We start from the raw sequence: 18,854 nt of genomic DNA, 5'->3' as shown, positions 1-18,854 counted from the left end.
CCAGACACTGCAACCTCTAACATGGTAAGATCTGGATGAAAAGGAAGAGCTTGATATGGTGGTAAAGTCAGAACAAGATAAGAATGACGCAATATATCAAGTGTGTGACTATGCTATGAAAACAGTAAGACAACCTTGTAATAGTGAGAATCATACATAAAGACCTTGCCGTTAACAAGGGTAAGGACAGTCACGCAAAAACAGTACTGAATAATCAATTGCTCATCAAATAGAGTAAGGTTTCTAATGTGTAATATCCATTCCTGACATACTGACAGATGCACGCATGCACACACCCACCCAAATAAATCAACACTGCATTTGATTCAAGATCACATTTTTAACTATCCAAACTGCAGCACTCCACAGAAGTGGATTACTAAATGTCCCAGTTTTACTCCTAAAAGTAAAAATTGCATGTATTACAGAAGATTATGATCAGGTCTCCAATGAAAAATGCAGGTTATACACCTTTCATAATGACAGATCTGCAAGGAGGCCCCCCTTAATTAATCAGTAGGACTTGACACTGGAGGCATCAGGAAGTCTTGGCATAGGCAACAATTAAGTTCTCAATCATTCCCAGCCTTTTACAGCATGCACTGCAAAGCCCCCTGCTCCAAACACATGCACAAAGTGAAAGTAAATGGTGCCTTTTTCTGACAGCCAGTGACGAAGATAAGGAAAGTCAATAAGAATATGCTGAAGCATCTTAACTTAGATCATTCAAGTCTGCAGCTTTCCTGTCTTGAAAAAAGTTACTTTTGTTTACCTCAGCTAGAGGAATTTCCGAGTTACTGATTATTTCTGTCAGTGCACTTCTGAGTTTCATTAAAGGAACTGTGACACTTGGGAAGAGCCAGCAACTTGGAGAAATTCTTCTAGCTGAAGTAACCAACACCAGAAATAAGGATTTTCAAGAGAGGAAGGCTGCAGGCCTTGAATGTAAGTTAAGCTTCTTCAGCATAAAGAAAATATGCCACTGAGGGACAGCATCAATAAGTCGTCTGAACAGGAAAGCCTTCAGTGCCAATCTGACAGGACGTAGCATTCCAAAATGGAGCAGTTCAAAATGTCACACAGATAATAGTGGCATACCATTTTCATACAGTTCCACTTTAGTGTGAGCCTAATAACCAAATCCTGGATACACGCCCGCGTGTGTGCACATGCGCACTCAGTCACGCACACAAAAAAAATGTTCTTTTAGTTCATAGCTGTGTACCAGGCTAATGAACACTAGGGCCTTTTTAAGCCTAGCCATGCATCCCAAATCTCTGTCGAGTTCTGCTACCTTTGATAAGTGTAAGCAAGTGCTTTGAAAAATGAAACCTTTACAAGCAAGTCCTGGGAAATAAAACTATTTACATGCTGTCTGTGTCCATTAGACACACAGGTGCCAAACCAGGGCTTCAATTTCCTGTTCGGCAATTGCCCAAGTAACACCTGAACTGAACTAGGGAGGAACTCTACTTCACATGGATAGGGGGTCTGTTCGAGAGAAGGGGTAATCTCTGGGATATATAACCATTTCCAGCAGGTCCTATTTATATCCCAGGTAAGGTTTAAGTCTTTGGACGAGGTAATACAAGTGCTGTTTGCTTTGTGAATATACAAGAGATCCATTGGTGGGGAGGGGGTTGACAATGCCTTGTATGCCAGGCACATATCTCCCCTCAACAGCCTGTAGGGGGCAAAATACAGGGATAGGGGTTTGAGGTGATCTGCACAGGAGATTTTACTTACGCCCTGTATTCTTTGTGAGGAGCCTCTGCGAATGTTCCATTTGTTGGATATGCCTGGTTAGGTACATACCAAAGGGGCACTGAACTGGACAGATCTGATGAATGCTGAATATAGTAGAACAATGACCTCACTGGACCTAGAGATACCTTTGTCTATAAAATACACAACTTAGACCAACGTCCTCACCACTGCAGACATGTGATGGTCAAAGGTTAGATTACTGTCTGTGCATGTCCCCAAGTCCTTGACTACTGAGTCGACTCTTACGAGTGTGTTGTCAATGTGATAGTTACCAATGGTGGACGACACTATTGTGCCTTTTTGGCATTTAGTTTAAGTTCATGACTCTGACAAGTTATTTGTATCAGCCCTTTCTGGGGAACATTAGTGTGGGTGGGGCATTCTATGACTGCTCCTAACTTGCAATCATCTGTAAATTTGGTCAGCCAGAGGCTCTTGACACTGGTCTTGACTTAAGGGAAGTAAAGGCCAAAAAGTAGTAGTCCCAGGACTGATCCCTGAGAGACTCTGCTTGTGACTGGCATGTTTGCAAAGGTGGACTCCAATTCTCACGTCTTAAGCCCTGTCTGTGGGCCAAGCTGGCTATCCACCAGACATGAGGGTCTATACCTAACCTCCTGAGTCTGTCATCAACAATGCCCAAGTGGGGTATTGTATCAAATGCCTTGACAAGTGAAAGTAGGCCAAATGCCTTGGGCAACTGAAAGTAAGTTGTGTGAACCATTTTGCCATCATCCATAGCTTTGATGACCTTCAAAGAAGTCCAACAGGTTGAGTAGGCATGACCTGCCCTTGACAAATCCAAACTGGTCCAATGTCTGGAGGTTTTCTATGTCATTATCGATCATTTCCATGATATTTCTTTCCATGGCTTTGCATACAAGACTAGCAAAACTTGTGGGTCTGTATAGGGCTCTCCTTTGTGCACAGAGATAACTGTTGCTGTTCTCCATTCACTAGGTATGAAGCCTGTTTGGAGGCTACTGTTAAATAGATTCCAGAAGGCCTGTTGGGTCATGTTTCCTGCTATTTACAGGCATCCTGGTATATTGGCAGGGACCATGGATGCAGTAATCTCAGCCTTAGAAACAGCACTGAGGACGTTCCCTAGTGATAGCAAGTGAAGTTGTATTTGATGGTATTTCCTGAGGGGAGGTTGAGGGGGAGAGACAGATAAAGCTGGAGCTGAACTTGTCTGCCAGTAAGTTTGCAATATCTCCTAGCATAGTGTTGATGGCTCCATTAACAATGAGCTCTGCACACATTGTGTACTGCCTTTGAGGCTTGTGGATACAGCGAAAGAATGCTTGTGGCTGTTCTTGGACTGGGATGCCAAATTTATCTCAAATTTGGCTTTAGTAGACTTTTTCCTCAGAGTTGTTTGTTTAGATTGATGAGTGTTTCTATCCTGCTGGGTGCTACACCTCTTAATTTTTGCCATGACTTTCATCCTTCTGTTACAGAGCCTAATGATGTTGTGATTCCACCAGGATGGCTTGTTTTTTGAGTTAGGTCTGTATTTATTCCTGGAGGGTACAGCTGCCGCTATGTAACTGTTAACATACTTGTACAGGATTTCTATGAACAGTTCCAAGTAGAAAGCGGTGTTATCAGGGTTTTATTGGGGCTTGAAATTTTGACAGGTTATCATTAATAACAAGAAGTTGCCTTAGAATAGTTCCTGAACATTCCAGGGTTAGCTGGGGTTCCAGGTTTTATTTTTACTTCAAAGGAAACCCTTTTGTGATCTGACCCTACCAGAGAGGACATTGCACTATGGGGTGTGCAGCGCTCTTCCATATTAGTGAGGACCAGCTCCAGTATGTTTGTGCGCTTGGTCAGCATACTGATAACCTGGTCCAGGCAGTTTGTGCTTGCAAAATCCAGGAATCACTGTTCCTGCACACTTGTATACAATTCCCAGTTAACACTGTGGTAATTAATGTTGCCCATGAATATGGTATTGGGTTGGATGGTGAATGTTTACAGTAAGCTTAAATACATGTTATGGGCTTCCTAGGTCATAGAGGGGGATCTATACCTTGCAAGGAAGTGTATGAGATTTTGCCTATGGCGATCTGAATGTGGAGAAGCTCAAGTGCATAACCCTGCTTGATCAGACTTGAGGTATACTTATTTTTTATGTAAATCGACACACCTCCACCTTTAGTTATTGTCTGTATAATAGCCAAGATACATGTGTGGAAGGCATTAAAGCCTTGCACTGCCGGTGTGCTCTCCATAGCTTTAAACCATGTCTTAGTGACTGTGTAGATGTCTGCATTCTCCAAGGTTAGGACAGCTTGTAGGTAGTGGGGGGTTCTCTAGCACTGAGCAGTAACACCTTTAGATTTTCTTTGTTTTGATTTGCTATGTTGGAAGTATTTCAGTTGGGCACTGCCTAAAAAAAGGCACTATGGGGGAGGATAATATTTTAACTAATACTTGAAAGCCTAGAGCGGAAATGTGTAGACCATCCTTGGCAAAGCAACATGAAATGTTGACCATCTTCTTCCATGTTGACAAATATTGCACCACCTTAGAATGACTCCAGAAATTAAGACAATTTTTAAAGTCCGTCATCTTCTGCTCGCATTGTGTCATCATCCTTGCAAAAGGTAAAATGCTGCTCAGTGTTAGGCACGACCAGCCTTGGACACACATTTCAAGAGCTCCATGATGTCTCTCTTCATACAGGTTAGAGAGGTATATGCCTCATGTAATTTACACCCACATGGACTATGATAGAGTCACAGAGGTACTTGTGGACCAGTGACTTGCATGCCTTCGTAATAAGGCAGATTCTGGTCCCTGATAAGCAAGTAACCATAGCTTTCTCTTTAATCAACCTGACAACAGAGTCATCAATATGTCTCGCAATGGCATCTCCAATGACCAGAATGTTGGATGTTGTGGTAGCTTGTTTTATTACCTTTAAAGTAGAGGTTCCATGAGATGTGGCTGCATTTGTTGATGTCAGTGCTGTTTTGAAAGAGTGCATTCAGGGCTGCAGAGGATATTTGTTATGTGTACTGAATCTAGGAGGTCTTTGGGTTTTATTAAGGTTACATTTAAGTGCCTCAGCATATGTGGGTCTGCTTTGTACTCTGTGATGGTTGCAGCGTGTGTACTACTGACAACCTAACATTGGAAATGCTTTTGTTTTAGAGCTTTGGCTCCAATGACATATCTCACATACCATAGGTTTTTTGAGAATTAGCTGGTTGACAGTAAACATGAGGTAATTTCTACATTGCCTCAGGATGCCCATATTCACCAAGCTGGTAATGGATATATTGAGAAAGTTCATATCCATGGCAACAGGCCCTATTTTCTTGATTAGGCAATTACGGTGAGAATATAATGTAATGTCAGGAGTTTCTGGTTTGCAGCTCTGGGGGCAGTGCTTGTCACTTCCAACTACTAGCTCTGTGTGACCGTACTGAGAAACTAACACAATTGAGCTCACATGAAAATAGCAACAATTAAGCTGGGGCTTGGTGAGTCAAATGTCTTCCCCTGGGCTACATCTTTAACTCGCTTCTGAACTGTGGCAATCCAAAGTCTACTCCACTTTATTCCTCTGCCAGGATTGCTTGCCCATCCTCCCCAAACCAGCTCCAACAGATACCAAAGTTGCCAGCTGAATGCAGGATACCAGGCCATAGTCAAAACGTTATCCATCTATGTCTCTGGAGCTTGGTAAACAAACACCTAACCATGACAATGAAGGAACTTCTTGCACAATTGGCTCCCCATTTTTATTCTGCTTCAAAAACATGCCATGCATTCCACATCATGAATTGTTTGCTTAATCTGTATATACATATTCAGCCAAGACATATCACATGCTCTTTCTTTGCAGATTGTCATTTTAAGCTGCAACTCATGCAGAACAATCAACATCTGACTACATGGAGGAGTAGGTATAACAACATCACTGCCCTTGAATATCACTCCTTTTACACACAACAGTTCTTCTACAAAAGAAAAAGCAGGAGAGATAAATGAACCTGCTGAACTATCTGGCCATCTTGTTACAATGACATCTTGTAGTACCTGCACTCCAAAATTCTTTCAAAGAAACGTTCAGCTCTTGTAACCTCTCGCTTATCAAAGCAGTGTCAGTGGCAAAACAGGTAGCACACTCTCCTTTGGTATAAAAAGCTTTGAGTTCTATTCCCCCACCAGGCAGATAAATTTCTGACAATTCAGTGCAGCAAAAGGGAGTGCTGCACTCCTGAGTATGCCATCTCTCAAATAAGACATTAACCCAAGATCCCATCTGCTTGAGTTGGTGGTAGCTCAGGTGGATGTACAAGATCTCATGGCATCTATTGAAAAAAGTAGGGGAAATTCCCCAATGCCCTGGCCAAATTCCCCCTGAAAAGATGCTACTAGCTTAGGGGACTAACCTGGTCAAATATAAATAAATAAAAATAATTGTGACACAATCAGTAAGATCTATAAACGCTTCTCCAGTAAACATTTTTGCATTCCCTTAAAAAGGCTCTACTGGCGACATACGCAATTTAAAAAAAAATTGTGGTTTGTACTGTACTCTCCTCCCAAGGACATCTTTGCCTTGCAGTACTTATACCACATGTACTTATACCACATAAACAGAAGACCCAGCCCTCTCCCCTTCTTTGTTATAAATTATTTTCCAACTTCTCAATGGCCTTATCCATCACTTTCTGGAATTCTCTACACTCAACACATACAAACAGATCCTACCTACCTTTACCTATACCTCTAGCAACTGTTATCAGGTTACCATCATTCTCACACTGGGGTTCTGTGCCACTAATGCAAAAAAAAAAAAAAAACTCCAATACACAATAGATGCTGGACTACAGAAAGTGCCTGTTCTAGGTCATTCCCAATCCTCTTCACAAAAATCATTCTCTCCTTACCTTCTTTAATCCATTGCTTTTGTAATTTTTTCCATTGTTACTTCTGCTTCTGGTCTCTCGAAAGCCTTAAAAATTCTTCCTATGCTACCTTTCCTTCCCAAATCTTGGTCGCATTACCCCCCCCCCCGCCCACCTACTCGGATATCCTTTACTGTAACTTTCTTCTGCTGTTAAGGCCAGTTTTGTTCATTAAGTGCTGAAAGAAAAGTCAGTGACCCCTTCCTTCCAACTAATCTACCTCTTCTTCAAATGCTTTAAATTTCAGACTCTGTTAGGTCTCCATTTCTTATATCACCAATCACTTTCACCACTCCAAGCTGATTCCTGCTTTAAAGTTTTCTCCTCCAAATGACATTTCTTCCCTCTAGTCCTTTAAGTTGTAGTTCACACATTTATACCCTCCAACTTTTTCCCAAACATTTGACACTACCTCCTCAGTATCTTTTCCATTTTGTTAAAACCACCCCCCCCCACTCCCCTTTCTCTTGCTTTCCACCTAATCCATCTAAGTCCTTTATTTTCATATCCCATGACTCATTGTGGTACACTGTTGGCTGCAGTTTATCTTTTAAAGTCTGGTAGCCTCTTCCTTTCCTAGCTACCTGCATAGAGTCTTTAGAATGTATTTCCCCCTCTCTCTCTCTCTCCTTTATACCAAAATGTGTCACTTTTTTGGATCTCCTGCAATATCTTATTTTAAGGATTTACCCCACATGCTTTCCCATGTAAATCATGTGAATCAATAAAGTTCTACATATACCTACTTAACTTTCCCTGACCATCTAACAACTTAACTACCTTATCTTTCACTTCTTCCCAGATTTCTTCTGCTTTCTGCTTATACCATAACATATACGTGTACTCCTAAATATTTAAGCATTAAAATATTAAATATTTAATTTTTTCCTTCTAAACAATAATCTCCTCTCATCATCACAGCACAGATTCAGACCATATCACAGTAATACTACAGCTCTTCCAAGGTTCACTAATACTTTAAATAAATTCAGAGACGATGTAGTGTCTTCAGTCTTTTTGGACATGTCTAAAGCATCCGATACAGGTTCCCATCCTAAGTTACTTTCCACTCTAAATAATCTTAATATCAACCCTGATGCTGTTAACTGGTTTCAAAGTTATCTATCTAGCCGCCACCAAGATGTGAAATGGAAGCAAGATCTATCCCCACTCCTTCCTGTTACACTTGGAGTCCATAAGGGTTCAATCCTAGCACCTCTCCTCTTCAGCATATTTATAAATGATCTTAATACTGCCTCCTGTCAAGAATCTATCATACAATATGCAGATGATTCAACCCTCATATTGCAGCATCCACAATAACTCAACTTCTTAGTCACATAAAAAGCCTTCACTGATATTGAAACGTGGCTAGCAAACTCACAACTCACTCTCAACCCTAATAAAACTAAACGTATGATCTTTCATCCATCTAAACCTACTAACCTCCCAGCTAACTTTTATATCACTGCCAGTAATACCAGGATTTTCCCAGACTCCAAAACAAAACTATTAGGGGTCATAATTGACAGACTAAAATTTGACATACACATTTATAACGCAAGCAAAAAGGTTCACAAGAAAATGGGAACAATGTATAGAAACAAAAACATTCTTAACAGACACTGCAAGAATAGTCATAGCTAGAATCCACCTTCTCTCCTGACTCTTATATGCAGCGCCCCATACTTACCAACCTCAAAAAGTCAGACGTAAATTAGAATCATGCTACAATAAGATTGCCAAATTTGCAACAGATTCCACACATTCAGTCCATCACTGTCAATGCCTAAAAAATCTTTCTTAGTTGGAACTATCTCATGTTATGAACTACAACAAAATAATAATGGCTTACAAAATAATGCACAATGACTATGTACCCTCCCTAAAAATTCTGATACAACCCTACTCTAACAATCGTACTCTTCAATCATCTAGCAAACACCTGATCCAAGGAACAAAAGTATCCAATGCAGCAGGTAACTCTCTTTACTCTAACTTTGTTGCTAAAATTGGAATACCCTTCCACATAGTATTAGATCCATAAGCAATCAATCATTTCAAAATATCTATCAAAAGACACTTATTTGAATCCTGGCTTTACATATGCAACACTCCAGGTTAATTATTAACTTAGCATTACTTATACAATTTGGCTGTATGCACAAACTCTTAACATATCCCTTCTAACAACACTACTTCTCTATGAGTAGTTACATTCCTAGCTGCAACTCTAACCACGGAAGTATTACTAACTATGCACTACTTTGCCTAAATGATTCTCCCTACTTAGTTTCCTAACTAATGCTATGTTCCTTCACATATACAAGTTCAACCATATAGGTCTATATTCAAGTGTTTAAAGTCTTGTTCTATTTGATACTTTGTACACATTTTTGTTTTTGCATTTTTATCCTGTAAATGTATTCACCCTAATTTTTTGTCAGTTTTGTCTATAATTTCTATTACTTGATGAGATAATGTATGTAAGCTTAGGCTGGAGCTTTTCTCCCTGGGCCTCCGCTGAAAATGGGCACCGTCTCAGTCGGAACATCCCGGTAAACAAATGTAAAATAAATAATTTAACTTCCCCATGTGATCACTGTAGATTTACTCTTTCATAAATTCCTCCATCCACTTTAGCCACCAACTTATTTGGGTGAAATTGTAACCCCTAGTTCATATCAAAATTTTCTGAAGAGAAATGTTAGAAGTTTTCCATTATTAATGGTAGCTGCTTGTTCACTTTCCATAACAGTACAAACTGAAAGAAAAACCCAGCCAAGCTAGATTTTCCACTGTGTGATTCCTTAATCACACAGTGGATTTTTAAATGTTTGGAGCTTTTCTCCCTGGGCCTCTACTGAAAAAGAATATGTATCCAGTTAGACTAGCCCAGTCAACAAATGTAAAATAAAAATAAAATAAATTAAAACCTCTTGTATTAGAGGTAACGTGGGATATATGCAAATGACCCCTTCCATAACAGTATCATGCAGTCGTCTGCAAAGCAATGAATATTCCACCCAGTTCCAAAAATGGTTCCAGCTTTTAAAACTATCCACATCTTTTGTGCAAGACATACCCTAACCATGAGAAATAAACTTGGGTAAAACAGACACCCTCTTCTACAGTTTCTCCCAGCACTCCCTTGTCCAACTTTCCCTCAAACTAAAATCCAAACCAACACCTTTTTGTAAAGTGATTCTACCCTTAGTAGTCATTTTGCACCCCCTATGACTCATCTTAAGACTTCAAATAAATGCTTCCAATTTATAATGTCAAAAGTTTTTTTATGTAGCCATTAATCCTGTTCCACCATCTTACTGCAGTTCTGATCATTTAAATTAATCATTATCTTCCAATAATCATCGGTTGTCCCAGGTTTCAAAACATCTACTTGTTCCTGTCCGGGTATATCTGGGTAAAAACTTTTTCAAGAGATTCACCACGCTCCTAGCATCTGCCTCCACCAATGTAGTTCTTGAAGCCCAAAACTGAAATCTGAAAATCCCATAGGATGAGAATATTGGGTCCACATTAACAAAAAATGACCTTTTCTCATGTATAACCTAGTAAGCGGAATGAGAAGCCATGAACCCTAGAATCCTAAGCTCTGATTGAACTCTCAAACTGATAGGAGAAAGTACTTTCACGTGTTGGGAAAGCCTTTAAACAGACATATCTAAAAGGCAATCTGAAAGCATAGTCCTGTGTGATGAAGTCAAGAAGGATTTTTGAACATTTATTTGATAATCCGGATTGATAAAGAGTGAAGAAACCCAAGTTAAAGACTCTTAATATCTGGCAAGAGATTCTGTAAAGATTAGCAAGTCTTCTAGATATGGAAAATGTGAATGCCTTGCAGAGCTAGATATTTTGTTAACACCCTGGTAGCTACAGCTAACTCAAAAGGTAATGAAGAGTGTACATATAATGTAACCCACGTACAGAATCATAGAAAGTTTCTGAATACCGTGTGGGAATGTGATGTGTGTTTCATGTCAAATGTTACCATAAAACGCAGAAGAGAAATGACTGTAATGACTCCAAGGTTAAACATTTTGAAATCTGGCACTTTCGCAAACCTGTGGAGGAAAGAAAGATCTAGAACTGGTCTCCAGGAAAGCTCTTTGAAACCAGAAACATTCTGGAGTAGAAGCATTTCTTCCTTTGATCTAAAGGCACTGATAGGACTTCTATAGTAAGAATGTGTTGAACATGAGGAAAAAACTCTGTTTAGTTTGGAGGTTATGGAGGAATTCCCCTGAAAAGAGGTGTGTGCATTCAGTGCAACTCTTCTGAAACAGTATAAGTACCCAAGAGTCAAACAAATTTGTTGCCAAAGGGAAAGGTTGACAGACAGTCTATGGGTGGGGATGCTGGCACAGTTTTGACAACAGTCCGTCACTTTTTCTGAAAGGATCCCTTTTTTTTCTCCTGCTATCTCGTTTCCTTTTTGAAAAAATATGGCAGGGACTGATTTTTTTTTAAGGAAAAATAGAGGGTTTTATAAGATTTATGAGGGTTTTAAAAAATCTTAACTCGCCAAATTAAATTTCTTTCTATCAAACTGTTTAAGAACCTGAGTAGCAGAAAGGCCAAACAAAATTTCCTTGTCTAAAGTATACTTCAGACTTTACCTACTCAGAAAACTATGACATTTTAGAGTATGTACCTAGGCATATTAACTCAAAACAGCAGGGATCCAAGACCCAGTTCTCTTCACTGCATGTTTATATACCCAAGACAAGTTTTAAATTTTAGGATTATGAAAAGGAGCTACCTTCTACAGTAAAGCAGAACAATCCCTCAAGCAGTCAACATCTGAAAGAATAAACTGGAAAAAGGAAATTATCTTATGAAATCTAATGCCTTACCTTGTTCACAGGCGAAGGGTTGGTAGTAAGTTGCTCTGCCTTTTTTGGGAACTGCACGCTAAGTGTCACAGTTACTGCATGCAGCATTTACCAGATCCTTCAATGCTAGTATTCAGCTCTACTGAATTCTCCAATTACAGGCCAATAGCTATACTCTCTCCACTTGCAAAGATTATGGAAAAATGTATTCGTAGACAACTCATGCACCACCTAATTCAAAATCGCCTTATGGCAGACACTCAGCATGGCTTCCATCCTCATCACAGCACTACTTCAGCCCTCCTAGCATTTACTAACACCATAAACCATAATCGCAACAATAATTATATATCCTCAGCCCTCTTTTTGGATCTTTCCAAGGCATTCGGATATGGTTGATCACCAACTTTTAATCCACACCCTGCAAACATTCTGTCTAGATACTGGAGCCCTCCAATGGTTTCAATCCTACCTGAATGGTCGACAGCAGGCTGTCCTCTGGCAGAACAAACTATCTAACCTTCTACCTAACACCCTTGGAGTACCACAAGGCTCTATACTAGGGCCCTTGCTGTTCTCCATCTTCATTAATGACCTTTATACTGTCATCCCAAAAGTCAGCTGTATCCAATATGCTGATGACTCTACTCTGATTTGCTCAGCCACATCTCCAGTAGAGTTATGGTCAGCTACCCAGACCACCTTTAATACAATAGAAAACTGGCTTTCTGAACATCGTCTGATCCTAAATCCCAAAAAAACTAAAATGCTGTTATTTTCACCAACACGTAGGTCTACCGCTTTCACCTTTACCATAAAATCAAATGATGGCACAATAATCTCCCCTGACCCATCTACAAAACTATTAGGTGTCATCACAGACAATAATCTAAAATTTGACCTACATGTTAACCAAACTATCAAAACCATCAATAAAAAAACTAGGGTCACTTTACAGAATAAAAGCCTTCCTAACCCCTCCAGCTAAAATTGCCATAGCTCGCTCTCACCTTCTTTCAACCCTTCTGTATGCATCCCCTCTACTCTCGAATTTAAACAAGACTGTCCTTAAACTCTCAATTTGCTACAACCACATTGCCAGGTTTGCCACTGGGCTGCCTTTTAGGACACATCATTGCATCAATCTAAATCAGCTTGGGTGGCTTGAACTACCCAGCCTAATCCAGTATAACCAACTGATTATGGCCTACAAAATCCTCTATAATCCAGATAATACTCCTGCACTTAAAAATATTATCACCCCCTATAACAATCCTAGACCGCTTCGATCCTCTAACAAACTACTAATTCAGACTAGCAAAATTAATAACACAGCCAGTGATTCTCTTTGCAAACTCTGTAAGTAGATCCTGGAACTCTCTTCCAGCTGATATTACCTTACTTTCCACCTTAGGTCAATTTAAAACTAGACTCAAACAACATTTGTCACTTAACTGGCTATGTCAATGTATCAAGCCTGGCTAACTCTCTCAAGAATGTGTGAAAATCTGTTAACCAGTTTACTGTGTAATTTAATTTAATCCTGACTTGTGCTCAGGATTAACTGTAACCTGTGGAACTTGTTTAACTTGCTTACTTATGTAATTTCTGTAAATAGTCTGTTTGTAATATGTAATGCTGGTATTATGTAATGTATCTGCTTACCCTTGGAGCTTTTCTCCCCGGGCCTCCACTGAAAATGGACATGCATCCAGTCGGACTATCCTGGTAAACAAATGTAAAATAAATAAATAAAATAAAAATAGAATAACTGCTGGAATGGGTTTGGCATGAGGTAAATCCATTTGCAGCATATATCATCTCCTCAGTTTAGGAAGAACATCTACTCGTTCCTGCAAAAGTACATCATTCCCTTGGAACAAGGCTTAGAAAAGAAAAACTTCTCTAAAGGAGTTGGGGGATGAACTTTTCTCTGAATCAGAGTCTTGGGACTCAGAATCAAACTAACAAGTCCTGTTTTTATGTCAGACTTCGACATATTTTCCTCAGGAATATAATGACCTGGTTAGTCTTCTGGAATGGATTTCTGCTCTCCAGGACAGAAAGCTTTCAATAAAACCCTGAATAGTGTAAGAAAAATCATTCTTTTGAAAAGACAAAATGCCTTTAGATAAGCAATGGCTAACCTTTTGTTTCTTTTTTTTCCCCCTAGGGACATTGTTGGAAGAAGACAGACTGAACGATGGCACGTCAACCCAGGCAAGAGGTCTCTTTCTCAGGTCTCTCCAAGAACTCCCCCAAAAAAACTCCCAGACCCAAAGATGGTTCTCTCTTGCTCATACTGGACAGTGGAACACCTTCAGAGGAAGTACCGAACACTGAGTCCATGGACACTGGAGGAACCCAGAGAAACCAGACTGGCCTGATGAACTGATAACCACTGCAGGATGACCCACCAGCTGGTGAGATGCTGTCTGATCCCGTGGTGTAGGTATGGGCTGAAATTCTGTTTTTTCTTTCTAGCTACAAGAGGACTGGTCTAATAATCCATGCTATAACCAAGGAAGAAGCTTGATTGCTAAAGATGGTAAAGACCCATCAGACCCACTGTCATATAGACCGGTTTCAATTTTAAATCATCACTATTGAGTGTGTATGTCTATACTAGCTTAAAGGACGGCATAGGTGTTGCCAAAAGTGATAGATACATTTCAGTGTGTTTTCATGGAGGGGAGACAAACATTTGACATTAAAAGAACAATGGAGGATTCAGAAGGTAGCACAATGTCAGAAAATATTGTTGTTGGTTGCGGGTCTTGATACAGAGTAAGCATTTTTTCATAGTAAGCTGGGATTTTTTTATGGGAGAGGCAATGGAATCATATGCATTCCTCAATACAGGGAGGATATGTGAAGGATCAGAGGCAAGAATTATAGAGGGACGGTTCCTCCCTGATACGTTTTGTCTGAACAGAATAACCAGACAGGGGTGTACTTTTCCCCTTTGTCACTTGCTTTATATTCAAGAGTCATTAGCAATGAAAATAAGGAACTCGAAAATTCAAGGTTAAAATTGGCATGGCAATCAACAGTTTGCTTTATTTGCAGAGGATATTATTTTGTACTTCATAAATCCAGAAAAGGACACCTTGGTGTAACAGAACGTTTTGAGGCAGTTTCAAAACTTTTTTGGAATATAACATTAATGAAGATCAAACAAAGGCTATTGTAGTAACTCTGTACCCACGCACGATTTGGTTCAGCAATATCCATATTTATGGATTAAAAAAAGCTTCTGTTTTGGCAGCTAAAATATAGATGAACAGACTAAACAAAAGATAATACAAAAACTGAGAAACCGGAAGCTCTTGTTTATGGATATGGATAAGATACAAGCAGTGAAAATATTTTTTATCCCATTAGTTTTATATACATGTCAGGCATATTTTTATTAACCAGAGGAGAAGTTGTGGGCAATAGTTGAGAGAGTTGAAAAAATTTACCAGGAAGGTTTAGTAAGGGTTAAGTGGAATAAGTTGATCCTTCCAAAAGAAGGTGGTTTAGGATTACCTGATTTGAAGGGATATTCTAGTGTTACAGAAGCAGAAATTTATACTTCAAAGTGAAAAGGGATGATGATGATAAAGCGGGGAGTGGGGGATTCAAGAAATAAAGGAGATTGGGATTTTGGATGCATATCCTTAAGTAGAAATAACCACAGCCATACAGATTATTATATTCATAAAGTAGCAGAAAGTACTCTAAGAACTAAGCCAGAGAATGAAGAGAGGAGATTTTGCCAATATGGATGTCTACAAGTAGCAAGTAGGGGTACAGAGAATAGTCAAGAGAAGGCTGGAATTTACTGGAGAAAACTGGCAAAGGAACCAAGGTATTGGCAGCAAATAACTAGAGGGAAAGGTAACAGAATAAGATGAGGCCCTGAAGACATTTGGACTGCAGGCTAGAAACGTCTTACCAGGAATTGATATGAGTACAGGAAAAGAGAAAGGGATAGGGGAATCCTAGGAGAAAGACCTGCTCTGGTATGGTTTGCTATTGAATAGAGAACAGAAGCTGCTGTTAAAAAAGGGATAATTACTAAGGCATATAAAATACTGTGTGGTAACTATAACAATCAGAGGAGGTTAGAAATCAATAGGAACAGAGAAACTGGATAAGGAATTTAAAAGGGAACAATGGGAGGACACATGTATGGCTCCCACATATGTAAAGTCTAGAAGGTTTATAATATTTGCTTGGAAGTGTTTGCATAGGTATTTTTGTACTCCAAGTAGAGTCCAAATAAGTTTTCCTCAGGTAGATGTCAAATATTGGAGGCATGTAATGGGGAAGAAAGAGGTAATTGTTTTGGCAGTATAATGAGTTGGCAGATTTTAAAACTTCCCTACAGAGTACTCTGTTAGAAATATAGGTTGAGTAAATGGGTGCAACTAAGAAATTGTTTGAGATGGAACACAGGATCTGAATGGCCTAGCCACAGTAAGGCCTTCTGTTTAATTCTGGTGGCTGCCAAAAAACAGTTACTAGAAAACAGAAATCAAAGTCTAAGCCAACTATATCTGAAGTACTAAATACTGTAACAGAGGTAAAACAGCAAGTGTGTTCTTTAGAAAATGGAAAGGCGAAATTACACAGAAATAAACAAAAACGTGAGAAATCCTCATGCAGAATAATGTTCTGGAGGAGGAGTGAAATCTAAGGGAAGGCAGAATTGAACAATTTATGTAATGGAGGACTGACAGTTATAAAAAAAGAACATGAAATGTATAACGTATGTAGCTGGGAACACATTAATATGGTTTGTTTTCATTTATATTAATTTATGTTTGCCTAAGTCTTAAGTGATAATTTAATAAAGGGGTTTAAAAAAAAGAACAGGAGGTATGTGGTAAGGGGCTGGGGGTGCCCATTTCCAAAAGGCACCTATGAAATCTGCATTATTTTTGTGTCTAGCCCGCAGCATTTCATACTTAAGATAGTGTCTCCAAAAGAAGCTTCTTCTGCTGGAGAATCTGGTAAAATGGAGTCCACATCATCCAAGGGGAGACGCGAAGAACAGCGAAAAAAAAAGTTTATATATATATATATATATATATATATATATATATATATATGTATATAAACTACTCAATTCCAAATCAGTGTCCAAAAACTACTACCCAGGCACTGCAAACTACGATGGAAGCTAACGACCTCACATCTTGGCCAGCATGACAGCTCAGGAAGAGATGCCAAATGAACTAAGATGGAGGAACAGTTAAGGACCCGCATCAAACAGCACAAAAAAATGAAGAACCAGCGCTGCAGGACTATAACATGTTCCATGTTCTTGATAGATGCCCAAATACAATCCTTCTGCATCTTTTTATAATAAAGGATGCTGTGAAGACGAAATGATAGAAAACACTCCATGAAAATTAGAAAAAAAAAATCACTTAACCTGACCACTATTACAAATGAAGCAGCTACACCACCCCTTTTGACAGTATGGCATCTTTATAGTCTCAACTAAAGAACTTGGGGAGGAGAGACATTTCTAATACTGCAACTGAAATGGTAGATGGTACAAAACTGCTAAATCAGGAGAAACCATATCTGCTATGGCCATCTAAGTAGCCACATAAATAACCTTGGTCTCCAAAGGACAGATCTTCAGAATAAGTTTTGTTAAGAGGCAAAACATATAAAAAGAAAGTGGCCAAACCTAGGGAATTCAGACATTTTGCCACTGGAAAAAATATGTTCCTGCGGTTTAGTTAAAAAACAAAAAAAAAAAAAACATTTTAGTTTTGCCCATACAAAACCTTCAGGAACAAAAATAGCCCAAATACCCTGATGCATAAGGCTAAGGTCAGCAACTGATTACAGTTGATCCCTTTGATCCTCATTAAGTCTTTAAAAGATAAGGACAGCTCAAGAAAACAGAAAGCAGGTACTACAAGGTACACTGTGTCCCAGTGTATTGGAAGCACAACAGGTATATCCTCAGAAATAAATCTAACACAGCAACAGGTATATCCTCAGAAGTAAATCTAACACAGGGACTATTTTTGTACCCCAAGTACACTCCAAAGAATTTTTCGTCAGGTGGATAGCAAATGTTGGAGGGGTAACGGGAAAGAAAGAGGTAGCTGGGAACATATTTTTTGAAGTGTAATGAGCTGGCAGACTTTTGGAATTCCCTGCAGACCGCTTTGTTGGAGATGATGGGTGAGAAAATTGGTCTGACTGAGATTATTTTTTTTGAGTTATGCTACAGAATCGGAACTGCCTAGACATAGTAAAGCCGTGCTTGAGTCTAATTATGGTAGTTGCCAAAAAAGCAATTACTAGAAAATGGAAATCAAAGTCTAGACCAACTTTACTAGAAGTAGTGAATATAGTAAGAGAAAAAACAACTGGAATTGGGATCTTTAGAAAAGGGAAGGAACAAATTACATAGGAAAAATGAGAACAGTGGGAATAATATATGCAGAGCAGGAACGAGGTTTAAGAGGCAGGATTTGAATGAGCTATATAATGCTTAACTGACAATCACTGGATAGTTTATAAGGGATGTATAATGTTTACAACTACAGTTGTTTCTATGGTGTCTGTGATGTAAACTCTAAATAAAGTGATATTTTGTATGTTTTTCATTTATATAAATGCAAGATTGCCTTTATCATATGTGTAAATTTAATAAAGATGTTTGGGGGGGCAGAAGTAAATCTAACATGGCAGTGTGCAGGCATGTCCCACCGGTTTCCACCTTGCTTGAAGGAAGCTGAGGAGATACCATACACCAACCTATGCATTATGTGGTCATAGAAAATGAATAAAAAACAAGAAAACTGTGGCTATAAATGCAGTTTTGTAAAACAAAATGCTCTGGGTTGGATGCTTAGCAGCCATCCAGTAAGCATTTATGATGCCGCTAACTTCACACCATTTACCAACACATTTATGCATAGCCTCAGCCTCCTCAAAAAATGTTTTATTTCAAAAATATCCCAATTCTAAAGAACTCTCCCACAAGAACAAAGGCCTGCACAAGTGGGAGGGCAATAGTGGTTGTCATGCAACTAATCCAGGTTATAAGTAGGTTTATAAACCATATCAGTCACAAGAGAACCAGAAATATGAAATAAAGCAGACTTGTGGATAAAAATGAAGGTGAAAGAAAATTTAGTACAAAAAATTAACTTAAGTGTTTGTTACGTACTTCTCATATTTTGTCATGTTCTTCTTATAGGTATGCAGCTGACTATCCCAAGTTTTTTTTTTTTTTTTTGCTTCAACACAAATTTCTTATGAAGCCCCATGTTAC

The 18,854-nt window shown here is 39.0% G+C and overlaps 1 protein-coding gene across 1 annotated transcript in view; it reads right to left on the bottom strand.

Moving 5' to 3' along the window:
- Window positions 1-18,854, bottom strand: part of FANCL (FA complementation group L) — a gene marked incomplete in the record, with an annotated part of 1,961,518 nt that overhangs the window by 1,581,674 nt on the left and 360,990 nt on the right.

The sequence above is a fragment of the Protopterus annectens genome, chromosome 1.part2 (genome assembly GCF_019279795.1).
Source record: "Protopterus annectens isolate FY-2018-M chromosome 1.part2, PAN1.0, whole genome shotgun sequence".
NCBI lineage: Eukaryota > Metazoa > Chordata > Ceratodontiformes > Protopteridae > Protopterus > Protopterus annectens.
This window is presented reverse-complemented; position numbering and strand designations above follow the sequence as displayed.